This window comes from Muntiacus reevesi, chromosome 6 (assembly GCF_963930625.1).
Source record: "Muntiacus reevesi chromosome 6, mMunRee1.1, whole genome shotgun sequence".
NCBI classification, from domain to species: Eukaryota; Metazoa; Chordata; class Mammalia; order Artiodactyla; family Cervidae; genus Muntiacus; species Muntiacus reevesi.
This window is the reverse complement of record NC_089254.1, coordinates 23,054,358-23,069,111: the sequence shown is the minus strand read 5'-3', so window position 1 is coordinate 23,069,111 and position 14,754 is coordinate 23,054,358. Positions and strand designations below refer to the sequence as shown.

Sequence of the window (14,754 nt, the reverse complement as noted above, 5' to 3'; positions counted from 1 at the left end):
TTAACTATAACACTGATTTTACAAGAGTGGAAATTAAGAGGCTTACATAGTTTGTGGGGGCTTCCCAGGTGGTGCTAGTGGTAAAGAATCTGTCTGCCAATGCAGGAGACACAGGAGACTTAGGTTCAATCCCTGGGTTGGGAAGATGCCCTGGAGGAGGGCATGGCAACTCATTCCAGTATTCTTGCCTGGAGAATCCTATGGACAGAGGAACCTGGTGGGCTACAGTCCAAAGAGTCGGATACAACTGAAGCGAATTATAGTTACTTACACATAGTCTGTGATCATTTGTGAGCCATCAGATCTAGGTTACCTGACATCCAAGTTGCTATAGATTTTGGTATACTGAAAAAGCTCTCAGATAATCACAGGCCTTTGCTTCATTTTTCCCTCCTGTGAATCAGAATTTAGCTAGTTATTTTCCTACACCAGAAGAAGACTGTGAGGAAAGTAATAACTAAAGCACTTTGAATCCTTCTTAATAAACGAGTATGACTTAAAACACAGAAGTGCACAAGTATTAATGCAAAGACTCAGTGAGGTATTATTTAAAGTCAGCTGTAACTACTATACGAAAAGTGATTCCACGTGTTAACATTCAGTAAGTATAGAGAAAAGTCTTTTGGGTCTCAATCAAAATGTCCTTAAGTGCAGTGGTCCCCAACCTTTTTGGCTTCAGGAACTGGTTTTGCGGAAAACAGTTTTTCTATGGGCTAGTGCGGGGAGGGGTGGGCAATGGTTTCAGGATGATTTAAGCCCATTACCTTTATTGAGCACTTTATTTCTGTCATTATTACATGAGCTCACCTAAGATCATCAGGCATTAGATCTTGGAAGTTGGGGACCCTTGTTTACATGTGTTTCAATTGTTTTAGATGAAGTTTAGATCCAAATGAAAAAGAAATGTAGATTTAGGTGTACAATCTACAGATGATTAATTACATGAAAGAATCAATGAAGAAATGACAACTTCCAAATACTGTAAGAATTAAGGTTTAAAATGTTTCGGAAATTATTTTAATTTTCACAAAATATATTGGTCATTTCAACTTTAAAAAAATTCCAATATTTAAGCATAATTGAATGGATTGATTTATCACAAAACAGGCATTTGAAAAACAGTCCTTATTAAATGGCCATCACTTAAAAATTAGAAACTCTTACAGATATTCACATTTAGGAAAAAGACATTACTAATCAAAGCTTCATAGGACTTTTTTTTTGGCCTCTCAAGGTTTTAAAGCAGTTTCACAAGAAACATGATTTGGGGCACATGAGTTCTATCTTTGGCAACAAACCTACAGTTCACAATAAGATCCTGAAAAAAAAAAGTATCATTTCCCCTCACTTCGGCATGTTACAAACAAGAAATAAATTTCCTGCAGTTCTTCCTATAATTGTTTACTTTTTTTCTCATATTAAAAAAATAAAAAAGCTTATATGACAGTGTAGTGTGGGGACAAGAGGGCTGGGAGAGAAAGCACACCAGAGGTATTTATTATACAAACAATAACTTTCTGGAAATCTGCTTCTTCATCTGAATTCTAAGAAAAGAGAACCACTGCTCGATGGAACTGTCTGCAAAGATGAGTAGGTAATACTCCGTACTGTGCCATAGCTATTCAAGAACTCAAACGTTTACAAAAGGATACATTTTTCTCATTTCATTTAATTTTCATTAATTTAAATTTAAAAAGCCCCATGTGGCTAGTGACGATTGTGGACAGTGCATGATGACAATCTATAGAGCCTCCTAATTCAATTCTCTTTTGATTCTGTATAATAACATTTAATTCTAGCCATACAACCAAATAGGTTGGAAAGTTACATCTCTACAGAAATCTGTTAAAGTCAGGTTATAAAACTGACAATGGGATTTTCTTGGAAACATCTAAATTCTTATTTGGCATAAGCCAATTATTATGTGACAAAATTATTTCCTAATTAATAATGAGGAGAAATGCATTGGAAATGCTTCTCAGTGTGAGGACACGGAATGAACTTCTCTGTTGGACAAGGGTCAAGTCATAAATCACATTTGTGGCTGTGTCACTCTGGACATGCCACTTTATTTCTTCGTATTAAGGCAGGAGGTAGATGTCCTCCCCCTGCCAGGGTAAAGCAATTGGAGATTCATTCCCTGTGGACCAGTACTCCAAGATGAGATTGGCAAGACAACTGAGAGGGGAGGCTGGGCCCTGTCTAGATAGAAGGTAAGAGACTACCCACTCGTCATTCTCAAAGACAGGAGGCCTCCCTACCTACACACGCACAGAAAGCCTCCTTGGACATCAAAAGGGAACAAAGCTAAGTGATGCTTACTACCCATAGGCCTCTTTGGTAGAATCCATCTTGGCTAAGAGATGCATGCCCACACATGGGAGGATCCTGAGATAGACCAAATATTGACTGTGAACCAGGCAAATCAAAATAACTAGCCAAAGGAAAACTGGAAGAAATGCCCCCAAAGAAGTAATTTAAACTGTCATGGGGTGCAACTCAGTGATTCTCTGAGTCTGCCCATGTGTCTATCCAAAAGTACTGTACTCTTTTTCTTCCTAATAAAGACTTTACTTGTTTCACTATTTTCATATTTGTGGGAATCCTTTTTCTGCAAAGCCGAAGAGCATGGCCTTTTCACTGACCACTGGTCTAATGTCAGGATTTGGTCCTCTCACTGCCATGACCCGACCTCAGTCTCTGGTTGGGGAACCGAAGCCCCATGTCAATCTGCTGCAGGCTGAGGTCAGAGATTAGTACCTTAAATTCTATACCAGCAAAAAAGAGCCAAAAATAAATACTTTATCTGTGTTGTTATGAGCACCAAACAGGATAATAATATGTGTTAAATATCTAGCACATTCTTTAGCATATAGCAGAACTTTAAGAGAGTGTATTTGCCTCCCCAACATTTTTTAAAAGCTAATTTAAAAAATACTCTCTATACAATCTTTATTATAGTCTGGAAGGTAATCAATTGTTTTCATTTCCTATTGAATTTGACTCTATTTCTTAAAAAAAGAATTAAATAGCCACAAACAACAGCAATTAAAAAAAAAGTGAAGTATAAGTCACAAATCAAAGCAGGGCAGAGTTCAAACACTGAACAAAAGAAAAATATTCTTCACTTTGAAGGCCCTTTCTATCAAACCAGCAACTGAGATGATTTCTCCATCCACTGTTGGTTCTGGCAAAGAAGCCATAACCTTTTTTCTTTTCCATTCTCATCTCCCTTTGTTCCCTGCTCATTTCTAAGTCTTGCCTCTGGCAATGTTGGCTCCCATCCTCCCAAGGAGGCCCTGACATTTAGGGAAGAATCTCTTGGCTTCCCAGGTGGCTCAGAGGGTAAACAATCCACCTGCAACTCAGGAAACTTGGGTTTGATCCCTGGGTTGGGAAGACATCCTGGGGAAGGGAATGGCAACGAACTCCATTATTCTTGCCTGGAGAATTCCACAGACATACAAGCCTGGTGGGCTATAGTTCATTGGGTCACAAAGGGCTGGACATGACTGAACGACTTTCACTTCACTTCACTTCACTGGGGAGGCCAGGTTGTCAGTGGCTCCATGCCCCGGCAGTCTCTGCCAAATAAGTGGGAGCAACTTCCTGCTCTGTATGGGCTATGCCCAGGCACCCATGTGCCAGCAGCTGTGTGGGGTCTGTTCTCACCATGGGCCTCTCATTCACTGCTGAAGCATTCTTGGAAAGTCAAGTTCTAAAGCTAAACAAACAGATAAATTTTGCAACACCATGCATTGACATTTTATAGCATGGCGGTGTGGAGGCTTCAGGGGAAGTAAGAACACATCCACTAATTTTTTCTTTTTTATGGTGATGATACATAGAAATCGTGAAATAGAGAGTCATTACCTTGCTGAGTTCTTTCTTGGTTTAAATCTTCTCTTCCTAATTTGAATTTTAGGGATAGAAGTAAGAATTTTTAAGAAGTCAGTCCATTTTATTAAAGGATATTTTTCTCTCCTTCAGTTTTCTTTTTTCCCTCCTTCCTCTTCTTTTTAATGTTATTTTTAACTGGAGGGTAATTACTTTGTGTTATAGTGATGGCTTTTGCCATATGTCAACATGAATCAGTCACAGGCATACATGTGTCCCTTCCTTCTTAAACTTCCCTCCCATGTCCCTCCCAGTCCCACCCCTCTAAGTTGTCACAGAGCACCAGCTTTCGGTTCCCTGCATCATACAGCAAAGTCCCACTGTCTATCTGTTTGACATATGGTAATGTATATGTTTCAGTACTATTCTCTCAAGTCATCCCACCCTCTCCTTCCTGCACTGTGACCTTAAGTCTGTTCTTTATGTCTGCATCCACTTCGCTGCCCTGAAAATAGGCTCATCTGTTCCATCTTTCTAGATCCCACATATATGCATTAATATATGGTATTTGTCTTTCTCTTTCTGAATTAACGTCACTTTGTATAATAGGCACTAGGTGTATCCATCTCATTAGAACTCACTCAAATGTGGTCCTTTTTAGAGCTGAGTAATATTCCATTGTGTATGAAAATGAAAGTGAAGTGTTAGTCACTCAGTCGTGTCTGACTCTTTGTGATCCTATGAACTGTCCATGGAATTCTCCAGGCAAGAATACTGGAGTGAGTAGCCATTCCCTTCTCTAAGGAATCTTCTGACTCAGGGATCAAACCCAGGTCTCCTGTGTTGCAGGTGGACTTTTCACTGTTTGAGCCAACAGGGAAGCCCCCCATTGTGTATATGTACCACAATTTCTAGAAAAGAACTAACACCTATCCTACTCAAACTCTTCTAAAAACTTGCAGAGGAAGGAAAACTCCCAAACTCATTCTACGAGGCCACCATCACCATAATATCAAAATCAGACAAAGATGCCACAAACAAAAAAAGAAAATTACAGGCTAATATCACTGATGAACATAGATGCGAAAATCCTCAACAAAATTCTAGCAAACAGAATCCAACAACGGGTTAAAAAGATACATCATGACCAAGTGGGCTTTATCCCAGGAATGCAAGGATTCTTCAGTGTAGGCAAATCTATCAATGTGATACACCATATTAAGAAACTGAAAGATAAAAACCATGTGATCATCTCAATAGATTCAGAGAAAGCTATTGACAAAATTCAACACTCATTCATGATGAAAAACCCTCTAGAAAGTAGGCACAGAAGGAACATACCTCAACACAATAAAGGCCCTATATGACAAACTCATAGTAAATATTGTTCTCAATGGTGAAAAGTTGAAATCTTTTCCCCTAAAATTAGGAACAAGACAAGAATGCCCTCTCTTGCCACTATCATCTACTAATATTTACACACACCACCACCACCAGGCTTAGTAAACGTAGATCCATATCGACATGGCATTCTTGTCAGAAGTAATATTCACAGCGGTACTTATTTTAAAGGAGTCGTAAGGTTTATTGTGGGCTTCCCTAGTGGCTCAGATGGTTCTCCAAAGAAGACATACAGATGGCTAACAAACACATGAAAAGATGTTCAACATCACTCATCATCAGAGAAATGCAAATCAAAACCACAATGAGGTACCATTACACGCCAGCCAGGATGGCTGCTATCCAAAAGTCTACAAGCAATAAATGCTGGAGAGGGTGTGGAGAAACGGGAACCCTCTTACACTGTTGGTACGAATGCAAACTAGTACAGCCGCTATGGAGAACAGTGTGGAGATTTCTTAAAAAACTGGAAATAGAACTGCCATATGACCCAGCAATCCCACTTCTGGGCATACACACCGAGGAAACCAGATATGAAAGAGACACATGCACCCCAATGTTCATCGCAGCACTGTTTCTATTAGCCAGGACATGGAAGCAACCTAGATGCCCATCAGCAGATGAATGGATAAGGAAGCTGTGGTACATATATGCAATGGAATATTACTCAGCCATTAACAAGAATACATTTGAATCAATTCTAATAAGGTGGATGAAACTGGAGCCTATTATACAGAGTGAAGTAAGCCAGAAAAAAAAAACACCAATACACAGTATATTAACATATATATATGGAATTTAGAAAGATGGTAACCATAACCCTGTATGCGAGATAGCAAAAGAGACACAGATGTATAGAACAGTCTTTTGGACTCTGTGGGAGAGGGCGAGGGTGGGATGATATGGGAGAATGGCAGTGAAACATGTAAATTATCATATGTGAAACAGATCACCAGTCCAGGTTTGATGCATGAGACAGGGTGCTCAGGGCTGGTGCACTGGGATGACCCTGAGGGATGGGATGGGGACGGAGGTGGGAGGGGGGTTCAGGATGGGGAACACATGTACACCCATGGCGGATTCATGTCAATGTATGGCAAAACCAATACAATATTGTAAAGAAAATAAATAAATAAAATTGGAAAAAAAAAAAAAAAGAATCCGCTTGCAAGGCAGGAGACCTGGGTTTTATCCCTGAGTTGGGAAGATCCTCTGAAGAAAGGAATAGTTACCCACTACAGTATTCTGACCTGGAGAATTTCAGGGACAGAGTATCCTGGTAGGCTACAGTCTATGGGTTCACAAAGAACTGGACACAACTGAGCAACTAACACGTACACACATACACACACACACACACACGGTTTATTGCAGTTGTGTTTGCTCTTCTTTTCCAATCACCAGCCCCACAGTGACACTGGAGAGTCCCCATTTGTGGAAGAGCTCTCTGCTCAGACCTTCTAGTATTTTTAAGATCAGTGAGAAAATGAATTTTACTCTGAAGCTTGCAAAGCATAATTTAATCAGAATAATTAGTCAATGAATACGTCTTCAGGTAAGACTCATTATCATAGAAGCAGTGTACTGAGAAGTAAAGAAAGCTGTTGGGTAAAAAGCATAGTCTGTGTTTATGCTTAAATGTGCAAATATTTCTCTATTCAGGGATAGAAAATGCACTGCTTTCTTTAAGAACCTTTCCTGGTTTTTTACTCCCTCTTACATTTAAGAAGCACATGCTCAATTCAGTGGCAACTTGAAAACGTGTGACAGATGTACAATAAATGCTGCACCTATGCTCACACTAAGGGCTCAGAAGGAAAATTAAATCTTTCTAAGTAGGAGAGCTCAGGCAATCATTTTTTCCATACTTTCCTGTATGCGCTCCAAGCTGTGGAATGCAGCGAGGAATGCATATTGAATGATTTGGTGTAGACGTTTTTTTCTTTAATTTTCTTCAGATTTTATTGCATTCACAGGGAAATATGAAATCACTAAGTTATCTTATCCATAAATGTATATTGAAATGAAATAACGTGTTTGATATTTATGGATATATTGGTTCTTTTTTTTTAAAGTCCAAACAGGAACTCTTTTTCTCCCAGAGAAAAATCAAATGCAGTTAATGCCAACTATAGCACCACTTTCAAAACCCCAGGTTTGGTTTAGGCTGCAGGACTGGAAATCAAATCAAATCTTCCCTGTGTGTAGCAGGGTACAGTAATGCCTCATTTATCAGGTATTGTTAAAGGCTGGGGTATTCTATGTAAAAGAAATGCCCAGATACTTGAATTTTACTCTTCCATATATAAATTGAAAATGAAAACACACAAAAATTTAAAAAATATTACATGTTGCCTTCAGATGCTATATGGCCCAAATATAATTTAATCAAGTTTGAAACTGAGCTCACTCACTTTTTAGTTATATAATTTTGACAAGTTAGTAAAATCCAACTCAGTCATTTACTAGTTTTATAATTTTGGCAACTTAGTTAGCCTCTGTTTTCTCATCTGTCAAGCAGAGATAATTATACCTTTGTCACAGTTTGAATTAGCTAATCTATATAAAACACCTCATAAAACGCCTAACACATAGACCTACCCAGCACAGCCTCCTGGCTGGGCTGTGGATTCGGCAGCCAGACTGTCTGGCTTTGAATGTTGCCTTTGCAACTTCCTAGCAAGTAAACTCCAGCAATCTTTTTAATTTAACCTCACTATGCCTCAGTTTCCACATCTGAAATGAAGATGATAATTGTTATTGTTGTTTAGTTGCTAAGTCATGTAAGGATTAAATAAGTAGTATATGCAGAGTCCTTGGGGGGCAGTGACCACCATATATATAATCAGTGTTCAATTAAACTGTGATTGATAAATATTTTTGAGGCATTTCTGAATGATCCATCTGTGCAGTAATCTGGCAAGGGGTGTGTGTCTGTGTGTACGGGAGGGGGCTGTGAATTCTTTTGCTCTGGTTATGTTTTGGCTATATCGCTGATGTATTTCTAAGCATCAGCCATAAACAATTCTCTGAGGTAGGTAAACATCCTACCTATATGTGTTTTTTGCATTTTCTGGGTTTGTTGGTTGGTTTTGTGTTTCTGTTTTTCTTGTGAAAATGTTACATCTCAGCCAAATACTGTAGAAAGACTGAGGTGGCTGAGGAAATGACAGAGCCCTTTAGAATCTGCCATTGCAGCAAAAGAGGTGAAAATTGGTATCGCTCAGGCAAGTAGTAGAATGCAACTTTAGTAGCAGATGAAATGGGTGTTCTCACACTACTATACTCAGCTTTGGACAAAAGGGGGTCTCTGCCTCTGTCCTTACTTCTCCCACGGAGCAAGGATTTGGGTAGGGGGTCAAAGGCTATGTCCATCTAAAGTCCACATTCTCCCCTGTGGCCCACCCTGCAGCTATTTGCAATCCCAGAATTCCTCGCCCACTGGGCTTGCTTCCAGATTATGACACTGGTGTGCACTTCCCTAGGCCCAAAGGGATGCTGTGCTTGGGGAAGGACAGAGCTCAGCCGCCTGACCTGGACGACCTACATGAATGGGCACAGGGCAACCCCACGGTGCGGGGAGGGGGTCAAAGCTGGGAAACAGGAGGCCAGAACACTCAAGGATGAACTGTGAATCTGTACCCCCTGCCCCCAAGAGATAGGAATAGACTTAAACATTTATCTATTCAACTGGGATACCTCTCAATATTTGAAGATTCAAAACTTGAATACACAAGTGATGGTTTTACTGTGGCTTACTTCTATGTCTGTCTATACATAGAAGTATAGACAAGATGAACTTTAAACCATAGTGAGATACAACTACATACTCAACAGAATGGTTAGTTATAAAAACACCGACAATACCAAATATTGATGAAGATGTGGAAAAATTCATTTTAGTGTGAATATAAAATGGTACTGTCACTTTCAATAGAGGTCTGGAAGTTTCTTATAAAACTGAACATATAACTACCTTATGACCCAGCAATTGTACTCCAATATATTTAACCAAGAAAAGGTTTAAGTATACATCCACAAATACTCTTTCATAGTAGTTAAAAACTGGAGACAACTTAATAGGAGAATGCCTAAAACAGTGGTATATTCATATAATGGAATGCTACTACAGTACAATAAAAAAGAATGAATTTCTTACACAGGAAAATAATACATATTATACAATTCTGTTTATACAAATTTTAAAGCAGACAAAACTAATCCATGGTTTAAAAAAGTCATAACAGTAACTGCCTCTGGGAAGATGGTGAAGACTCATGGGAAAGAGAATGATGAAACATTGTGGGACAAAGCCAACGTGTATGTGTGTGCTGGTGTATAAAAGCCTATTTCTTGCAGATTGGGGAGGTAGAAATTCCTGGAGCTAGGCTGTTTTTCCCACGGTGAGACGAGGATCAAGATTTGTAATTCTATCAAATATCACGGATTACCAAGATGCTGTCTTCCAAGAAAGCGGCAGAATATGAGTAGAACAGCCTGGTGCAAGTAGAGAGGCCCTGTCTCAGCTCCAGGGCTGTGGGACCATGACAAAGTATAGCCTTCACCAGGGGATCTTAAGCAATGAGAAATTCAGAAGAAAGAAACGTGAACTGAACACAGGAAAGACTCCTTGAATGGACTATCTTCTGTGAGACTCGAGGGTTTTCAACATGAGTTGGAAAGGGTAAACACTCAAATGGACTGAGACTGAATTTTATACTGTTATGGTAAATGAGGTCTCAATCAAAACAGAAAAAAAAATAAGTCATGTTTTGAGTTTGTGTTTAAAAATTTAGTTCTGCTTTAGAGGGATTAGGCTCATGTGTGTGGCCCAGAAGGTAAAAAACCATGACAAACACATGAAAGTTTTACAGAAGTCAATGTCAACTAAATATAAAGAATATTTCCTAAGGGAACTATAAAACCAGAAGAGGTAATGTGTTCATCAGCTAATACACATGTTCTAGCTCAGTTAAAATTTGATATTCTCTTTGCAAATTAATAAATGGTATTCTGAGACATTAACACAAAAATAAAAACAGAATGAGTTGCTGTTGTGAATTTACCTAAACTGATGTAGTCCTTCAGAATAATTGCGTTCCTCTTATTGTGAAAATCATTTAGCAATAAATATATACATCAAATCATCACATTGTACCCCTTAAGCCTGCACAATGTTATATGTCAATTATATCTCAATAAAGTTGGAAATAAATAATTATTGGATTTTGGGGGGTAGATACAATAGCCTCCAGCACCTTACTGCTGCTTGGTATGTTATGATAAAAGCAAGTTGCAAGCAAAATTCTGCCACACATTAACAGGCACACTCACGTCAGGAATACAACCTGCAAACTTGACGAAGTTTCTTTGTTCTTTAGGGCACTCTTGTAATGAAATTAAATAAGAGGGTCCCATGAGGCAAATGTGACAACATTTCAGTAGCAAAGTTATTTTAGTCTGCTAGTCAGAGTAAGTACACAGCCCTAGGTGTAGGGTACCAGTTTGAATAACTGAGCTAATCCAAGACTCTTATACCTCTTTTGACCAAGAGCAGAGTGATCAGCCCATGTTGTTTCATACAATACTCATCTCATCACAGAAAAAAAATCACTGATAACTTTCCTTGGGCCGATTATCACACTATCTGACATTTAGCAGGGATCAACACTTAGGACCACTGAATTGATTATCACCATAATTTTATAGTGTAGAATTCTGATGAAATTTTTCCAAGCAGTAGTTAAACATCCCTGGGTGCGTAGTCTTGATTAGGACTCTGTAAATTATGTTATTTCTAGGGCACAGATTAAAACTAACATGCACACTTATACCACTTTATTTAAACTGAAGTAATCTCAGATAATTTACAGAAAAATAACATCTGCCTCATGAAGCCATGAGTCCTCGTTAATATAAGTGATCAGGCAAAGACTAAGATCAGTGTAATGTTCTTTGCCACTGGAGAAAATTCCTTCACTGAATTCTTTGGACCTTCATATTATTCTAAAATTCTCTATTTTTATCCAGTATCACACGTTTAATTAGTGGCAAAACTAGGAATGGAAACTGGTTATCTTTTTGATCAGAGTTTCTTCTTCAGATTTAACAAGTTGCTTGACACATTCATAGTAATTTTGGATTAAATCTTATAATTCTAACACCTACTGCTTTTCTTACTGAATAATATTTAAATCTTTATTATCAAAATCACTTTTTGTGATTTTTAGGGTAAAATTTATAGTCTTAAGTTTTTTTTTCTGAAGACTAATGGCAAATCACACTTTATATGAAAAATGTATAACAAATATGGTATTAGCCACCTCTAAAATGTTAAATAAGAATTACTCTTGACATTCATTAAAGTTACAAGTGAGGCTTTCAGTTGCTCTACAGCTCCTTATTTATACAGTAATTAGGGATATTTTTAATCTGTCAGAAATGCCATATAAAATGTCAATATATCTTACTTTTCTTAAACATTATAAGCTATGAATTCCAATATGCCCAAATAAGTTAAAATATTAAAATAGGTGTATTTAGTCTATGTTGTTACTTTTATTTTATCTTTAATATTTATTTATTTGACTGTGCTGGGTCTTGGTTGCAGTCTTCCCTCAGTGGTGGCATGTGGGATCTAGTTCCCTGACCAGGTATTGAACCAAGGCCTCCTGCATTGCAAGTGCAGAGGCTTAGCCACTGGACCACCAGGGAAGTCCCTCTATGCTAATTTTAAAATGCAAAATTAATAAGCATTGTATCCTAAATTTCAAGATATAAGGAAAAATAAATATTAGGGCCAAAGGGCATCCTTGGTAAAGTCACCATTTCATTCTGTTTCAGAGTGAAATTTAAACTATCTCTTTCTCTTATTCAATAAAAACTATTGTGTAGGAGAACCAAGCTTCAAATTATCCTACAGTAACCTTCCCATCGCCCTACTGTGGAGCCTTTCTTCTTTTAGTCACCACCTCCCAGTTGCAGGGAATGTGGAAACCAACAAAAGGAACAAACTGTTCTACAGTGTCGGGACTGGTGGTTTCATGGAAACTTAACAGGATCCTTCCTGCTCCTAGCTGTCCCTATATTCTCAATGAGGACAGCTGAAAAAAAAAAAAAAAAGGCCAAAACAAATGTTTCCTTTCTGGGGTTTTGAGGCCTCCACTTTCAGTTTAGAAATAAAGGCACACATTTAGTGTGTTGGTCGGCTGCAGCAGAAACTACCCCTCAGGGTTTGAAGAGTTGGACATATGATGAATTTAAAGTCCAAAAGCATTTTTTCCTAATAAATACACTTTGATAGATTGTTGATTAAGAGGTCTAATTTAATTCCAACATATCAGGTAATGTGGAAAATGCATTCACATCTTAATGTCTGTATGTGTGCTAAGGCGCACAGCTGTCTCTGACTCTGTGACCTGTGGACCAATAGCCTGCCAAGCCTCTCTGTCCATGGGGATGCTCCAGGCAAGATTACTGGAGTGGGTTTCTATGCCCTCTTCCAGGGTATTTTCTCCGACCCAGAGATCGAACCTGAATCTCTTACATCTCATGTGTTAGCAGGCGGGTTCTTTACCACTAGCACCACCTGGGAAGCCCCAGGATGTCTGTATAGGTGTTCAAAATAGATATTCTCCTACAATGTACTTCGCAGAGTAAGTATAGACTGTGTTCTTCTTGAGGATTGAGGCCTCGTGTTCATCTTTAAAACCCAATAGCCCAGCCAGGAGATAGGTGGATGACTGTTGAACTTGGACAATCAATCAATGTCTTAAAATGACAATGATCTGTACAGATATAGTGGTCCAGAGAGCTGGACTGACTAATGGTCAGAAAAACTGAGATTCTCCTTCTAATTTTATGTCCTGCTAAAAAGCTTCACTTGCCTCATTTATGACTTGGAATAATGATGTTTGTCTACTTAACACAGATATTATTTTAAGGCCAAAGGGGAGTTTATGTTTGCTTTAAAACTCTATGTGCTGAATTGCCATAAAGGGTTATTATATTCTCTCCATATATTCTATTGGTAGAGTTAGTTACCTTTAGCATTCCTGGGCAAAATAATGTGTTGCTTAATATCCCTGAACCCAGTAGATGAATCCCAGCAGCCAGAGCTCCTCAACAGGATCACATTTTACAAACTGAGGTATAACTTAAGTACAATAAGATGCATGGCTTTTAGGTGTACAATTTAACGATTCTTAACAATTGTATACATTCATGTAATTACTAATTAATTAAGGCATAAATCATTTTCACTAACCTGGAAAGTTCCTTTCTGCCCTTTACCAATCTCTTCCTCTTCACCATCAGGGAACATCTATTCTAATCTCCATTACAGTAGTTCAGTTTTCACATTTTAGAATTTTATATTAATGGAAAATACAGTATGCACACTTATCTTGCTCAATATAATGTAGCTGACGCTCATTCTGTATCAGCTCTCTTTTATTCATTGCCATGTAGAATAATGATATATTTATATCATTATGTTCATCCATTCATCTGTGGAAAGACATTGATCATTTTTAGACTATTTGAATATTATTTTTAAAAGATCTTTATATATTATTTCTACAAGTTCTTGTAAGATGCTAATTGTGAATACTTTCTCCCATTCTATAGCTTGATTCTTCATGTGATAATTTTTGTTGAGGAAAATTTAAAAATTTTTATAAAGCTCAGTTTATCAATTTTTTGTTTTAAAATTAGTACTTTTAAATTTCTAATGAATTTTTGCCTACATAAGTTTGCAAAGCTATTTATTTCATTTTCTTCCTCTAGGAATTTTTAGTTTTAGCTTTTACATTAATTAGGCTGACAGTTCAATTCATTTATGTGTGGTGTAAGATTTGGGTCAAGGTTTATTTCTTTCCCATATGTTTATCTGCTTTTCTTGTGCCACTTGTCACAGAGATTTTCTTTTCTCCCAATAAATTAAATAGCTTTAGCATCTTTTCAAAAAGAAATTAACTGTGTATAATTGGGTCTATTTCTGGACTCTATTCTGATCATTGATCTATTTATTACTATGCCAATACCAAATAGCATACTCTTTCATATACTGTATCATAATAAGACTTAAAGTCAGATAGTTAAATCTTCCAACTGTTCAATTTTATTGATGTAGGCAATGTATCTGAAAACATTCTGAAAACCTGTGCCTTCAAACAGGAGTATTTGGTCCATTTACATTTAATTGTTGGCACTGAATTTAATTTTACCATCTATTTTATTTCTATTTGTCCCAACAAGTTTTTTGTTCTCCCTTTTCTCTGATTGTTTGGAATAATCAAATATTTTCAAGTATTTTATATCGTCCCCCATAATTATTTTTTTAATCTATACTTCATTGCTTTACAATTTTTGTTTCTACTTTGTTAGACTAGAACATGTATTCCATATGATTACTTCTTGAAGTTGAGCTCTTCATCTATATTAGATCAGTATAAGAGATATTTGATTATTTGATACCAATAATTTGTATTCTAAACTCAGATTATAGAGATAGCA

The 14,754-nt window shown here is 37.5% G+C and overlaps 1 long non-coding RNA gene across 2 annotated transcripts in view; it reads right to left on the bottom strand.

Annotated features, from left to right (window-relative positions):
- Positions 1-245: 245 nt before the first annotated feature.
- LOC136170467 (uncharacterized) overlaps positions 246-14,754 on the bottom strand; it is a 38,702-nt gene continuing 24,193 nt past the window's right edge. Inside the window, exons 4-5 of one of the 2 annotated variants that reach the window (XR_010663639.1) lie at positions 13,505-13,746; positions 246-393 (exon numbers count right to left, since the gene is read on the bottom strand). This is a non-coding gene — a long non-coding RNA (uncharacterized lncRNA). Of the gene's footprint in view, positions 394-12,173; positions 13,747-14,754 lie in introns of those variants that run through there. The other variant, XR_010663638.1, reaches the window with a different exon arrangement.